We start from the raw sequence: 6,177 nt of genomic DNA, 5'->3' as shown, positions 1-6,177 counted from the left end.
TGTACCCTGTTCAAACGACGTTAAGATCAGATAAAACAAGTCCAACACTCATGACTCAGCAAAATCAGGATTATTACTTACTCACAAAATATATTTTCTAAGTAACACATCTGGGTCTTCTCTTACTTTACATATGTCTAGACTCAGCACGAATTCCAGCATTAGTTATTTTTTATTATTCGGGGTCCTGTTCATAAATTTTAAGTATTTAAGAGAGATACTTTTAATTTGAAAAAAGAATGGATATATGTTAGGTTAAACGTGATTAGACTATAGCGTATTTTTGCATACTTAATACAGGTCATAAAAAATTATTTAAAACATTAATTCTTGTTTACATTTATATATCTTACGTTTTTAGATATTTATTTGAAACTTAAACGTATATGTTTATTTTAAATCTACCCAATCGCAGTAGTCATTAACAAAGATATAATAGTGTTACTACTCATACCACACCAAATTTATATTTGGAGATTCAACAAAGATACATAATTTATACATTAGAATTCTAACTTAAACGTTACTGAGGGTGTTTTAATGTGTGTATCCATACATTTCGGTACGTATCTAAGAAAGTATTCTCCATAACTGGTATTTATATAAGCCTAAAAATATTAGACTATAGACAGATCGTATATATTTAACCTCTCTATAAATTTAGATATTTTTATATCTAACGTTATTAGCATGTGCAGACCCTGAAAATAGGTTGCTATATGTGTAATTTATTTTATTTTATGATAGAATCTAAGATGATGGCTATATACATGATTAATATATATTTCCCAATTTTCGTAAATATATTATGACCAGTATTACGTATCATATCGCTTGATTAATAATAAGATTTTTGTTTACGAAAATGATAACATATCTTACATTAAGAATTAATTAGTTTATTATAAATTTCTTTCATTGTGTAACGTATATTTTTATATGCTTTATTTGATTTATAAATGTAATGAAATTTAAATCTCATACTATCATTATCAATAATGTATTAACACAATTACTATTATATAATTTCGATATATTATTTAATCTAGACGTTTTATACAAATATGTTTAGAATAAGTCTCCTATGATATTTTAATCTAACATAAGGACAGTTTCCATTCTTGTATTTTTCATTCATTTACTTGTTGACCCGTGTGCTTAAAATACTAATATAATACGTAGTGTTTTATATTAATGGTTTACGCAGATTTATTTTATAAACATTTTTCTAAAGAAAAATACTTTTTCTCAAAATATAAAATTTTCCCAATATTTCATTAGATATGTACATTTGTTTCGGATGAATTATTTAATGATGGGGAGCTATTAAACAACATCTGCGTGAGATGTACTTCATAATATATATATATATATATATATATATATATATATATATATATATACATATATATATATATATACATATATATACACACACCCACACACACACACACACACACACACACACACACACATATATATATGTATATATATGATGGACTCTCCGTCGATTTTCGACGTATGAGACTCCGACAATTGACCTGAATACACACACACACACACACACACACATACATATATATATATATATATATATATATATATATATATATATATATATATATATATATTAGTCAACGGAAGCAAATTAGGCATAAGTATCGTGAATCAGAAAATACTGTGAATTATTTTTGGTGTTAATGATTTTCTCGAGAACTTTATTTCAGAATTAATGTTTTAATATAATAAGGTCCGGATATAAAATTGCAAGTAAAACTAAAAACGGTACGTAAGCACCATAAAAGTTTTCTTACGATTTGGTAAATAAATGCACGTATTTGTTAAAAAGTTTAAATAATTTTATCTTACACTAAAAGAAAACTTTATGAGTAAGTTAAAGATTCGGTATCATAATCATTAATTATATCGAAATTGGACAAAATATATGAATAGCTTACATACTAATATATATATATATATATATATATATATATATATATATATATATATATATATATATATATATATATATAGTCATCGACATACAGTACTGTTTCATTGTATCACAACTCATCAGTGCCGGTAGGCTAGCATGTCTCTCAAGCCAATGATTGAACCTAGAACCGTCGTGTTGACAGTAGGATGTTCCCCCACTCGACGACGTAAGGGACGCCCGCAAATAACTCGTCGGAATATCTATTAAATAGACATCCGGCACCACTCTTACAGTGCTCAAACCGCCTGTTTGTAAACAAACAAACAACGAGCTTCGCATTTTTCAGCCAATTAAGTAGCGGGTGAGATTATTTACGACAGTGCTCTACCCAAAGACGGGGGGGGTTAAAATATATTTATAGTCATCGACATCCAGTCTTGTTTCGTTGTATCACAACTCATCACTGCAGATAGAGACATATATATATATATATATATATATATATATATATATATATATATATATATATATATATATACGTGGGTAATTGTGTGTATAGATTATACATATGTGGTTTTTGTGTGTTGTTTTTTTTTAATAATCGTCTATATTTTAATGTTGCAATCGTATGTATTTAAAGTAATTACTTTAAATCGCTGAAGTCGTCCATTTCTTAAACAGAAGAAAATATCAGACATTTTTACGAATTAATTTTAGTGACTATTTTTATTTGATAGTCAATGCTGTTCATAGCTCTCTATTAATTTTATACAATTTAAATTTTTAGATTTCGAAAAAGCCTAAAACCAAAAGACATATTTCTTTTAAATGGGTTAAACGTCTAAGAAAATACGTTTTTACAGAAACAACACCCATCTCTTTGAATGACTTTTTGCCTTGCGTTTAATCAGTGGCTATTTATATATTAATTTGAAAAAGAACGGGTTTACTCTTTTAGCTTGAATGTAATACTGATGTAATCTGAGCATCTGTAACACTGTTAATAATACACCCAGATAAATGTACAATAGTACAAACAAACCCACACACACACCTATATGTATATATATATATATATATATATATATATATATATATATATATATATATATATATACATACAAGCAAAAGTACCCGTCGTTGACTGGGTTCAAAAACAACCTACAGAAAATGGACTCTGAATTATGAAAGTATGATAGGTTATGAAAATGAAAGGTTGTAAAGAGATACCTTCGAATTTGGGGGTATCAAAACCAAAGGAAAATATGGTGAAAGTAAAAATAAAATGGATAAACCCCATAATTCATTATACCATACCTGCTCACACTGAAACACTTATCACAATATTCTGTGTATCTATATTAAAAAAAAACTTGTTAAACTTTGTGACATATTTTCATTCCATAGAGGTCAGGCGCGAACGAACACCCCATAATGTTATTATATCATATGTCTTCAAACTGAAACATAATTATCAAAGTATACTTACGCAGATAGATATAAAAAGTCTTTATTAAAGTTTGTGACTATTTCCATTCTAAGGAGGTCATGCGTGAAGACAGACCCCACAATTTTATTATACCATCCCTATATAAGTAAAAACATACTTATCAAAGTATTCTTATGTACATCTATATCAAAAATAATTGTAAACCTCTTTTTTTTAATTTTGAATTTTTTTATTTCCATACTTTGTGGACCAGGCCCGAACGCAGATCCCACAATTTTAGTGGGCCACTCTTCTGCCAGATCAAACGTACCCATTACTGTGTCTCGATAAATCTTCTATCATTATATGTAATCAGTTTTTTTTTTTTAATATCAACCCTATAGGAACCTATTCGTGACCAGTCACACACACAAACGCATACACACACATCCAGCTTTATATTCATAATGTAGAATAAAATACTGAACATATTTACATACAATTCCATGCAGATACATAAAATAATATATATGTATATGAATAAAGAAGAATATATATATATATATATACACCTATGTATTGAGCACTGTTGAAATAAATCCTTAAAGTTTACGCATAAGCTTATACTTTCGTATATGAATTCATGTGATTACATAAAGTAGATACATACATATATATATATATATATATATATATATATATTACATGTAGTTACTTGGAGACATATAAGGCACACATTTTTTATCGTTCAGTAAGTATATAAATATTTAAATGTCTCTCATATACAGCAGTCTACTCTGACACGTAAATCCTAGACGTGTTATTTTTTAGACTTGCTGAATGACGCTTCCATAATTCCTGGAACATTGCCTCTGTGGTGTCAGTTTGCAAGAATTCTGGTGAACAGAGTGACCGTCTTAATTATTGCACTAAATGTATGAAGATTATTAAAAAAATATAAAATATATAACTAACAGTGTCTTGTATATTACACTATATAAACTTACGCGTAAATATGGGGAAGGTACCTTAAAATTATATCTTTAATTTCAAATTAGAGCTACGGACTTATACTAAGTAAATATTAATAAGTCTGTTTAATCCTTTTTTTAATAGAAATTAAACAAAGCATTCTGGTGCGTTATCGGCAGTATCCGTTATTTTGGCTTCTCCTTCTTTGTCATTAGTCCCAATTTGTTAAATGAGTGATTTTTCTGACAAAGGCGAATAAAAACTGTTTACTAATTTGCCAGTATTTTGTGTGAACAGTTTCCACAGATGTTGGAAATTCTGTTTAATGGTCTCTCCGTTTCAACTGGGCTGACATAATCCGCCTAATAGTAAGGGCCACGAACCTTGAATTAACCACTACATTGGCTGTCCTATCAGGCAGCTGGGGCCGCTGTATTACCATTAGGTGAATTGATTCTGGACCATACAGTAGCTTCTGCTGGGGCCTCTCAATGCCATACTAGTGTGTAATTGTTACGGCTTTTACATTATACTGTTTCCCTCTATTACAGTTTCCCTCTATGCCCGGCTCTAAGTAAGTCTGTCGACCTATTCCACAAATCCTAAATCCCAATCATAAATGTTTTTCGGAGAAAATACTCGATCAACACCAGATCACCAACTTTCAGCGTCGACTCCGTTTACTATGTCTCCTTTTCCCACATCAGGGTCTACGTTTCAACCTTCTAGAGGACCAAACTCTATTACAGGAGTCTAAACTTTACCTATTATTTCCAAGCAAGGCTGGCGTTGCACTGACTACTACCCTAGATGAGTTCGTAATTAAACAATACTCTAACCTATAAACCCGACCCCCAAGATCGCCATGGCTTGGAGTATTCGCCTACATTTAGGACGACTCTCCATTTGGCAGGGACACCTCCACAGAAGATCATAATTTACCGTATATGTGCTCCCTGATTACACTTGCTCACACTACCGTGTTCATATTTGCACTGTATCGCCCCCACAACTGTGTAGTCACTTTATTTAAAATTATTTATGTGAGAAAATTTAACATGTCCTGTCTGAGTACTCCTCAGCAAACATTAACGTCTGTGGAGACATCAATGTTCACAATGTGGAATAGTTAACTCACTTAAACAAGACCGATGATGAGGGGAGGTTCTGTTACGATTTATCAATTCCTTATAGCCTCACAGATTTTAACGAACCCACCCTTGTCCCAGACACTGACGATCCGGATGCAAGTATTCTGGTCTTAATCTCACAACTTCCCCTGATCTATGTTTATCTTCCGTTCTGACTCCCCTAGGATCTTCCGACCACTCTGTTGTATCACTTAAGATAAAAACGAAATGTAATAAGTCCTCGGATGTACCTTTCCATCGTACAGTATAGCGGTGCTCTATAACTGAGTGGGATAGCTTTCTGAACAGTTATATCAGATCTACCTCTGCGTTCCATGTTTAAAAAGGGTGTGCCCTCTATAGTATAAGACGTGACTGAATGGTTAATTGTAGGCATAAACTGTTTCATACCCTCGAAAAGGTTCCAGCACATACCTAACAGCAAGTCGTGGTTCTCTCCAGAATGTGTCGCTGCTATTGCCCACATAAATCACTTTTTCCATTGTTTCCAACGCAATAGATGTACTAAGACTTCCGCCGCCTTCAGGTCTGCCAGCAACCTCTGTAAAAAATGTAATAAAGCATGCGAGAGAGTTGTATGCTCAGTCCATCAAGTCCAAAGTAGCTGACCAGCGGCTAGGATCCGATCAGTTTTGACAAATAGCAAACAGAATCCTGAACAGAAGTGTGTGCTCTATCTCATCTATCCT

This window comes from Euprymna scolopes, chromosome 8, assembly GCF_053919585.1.
Source record: "Euprymna scolopes isolate OS-2025 chromosome 8, ASM5391958v1, whole genome shotgun sequence".
In the NCBI taxonomy this organism is placed as follows: Eukaryota; Metazoa; Mollusca; class Cephalopoda; order Sepiida; family Sepiolidae; genus Euprymna; species Euprymna scolopes.
Note: the sequence above shows the minus strand (reverse complement) of the source record.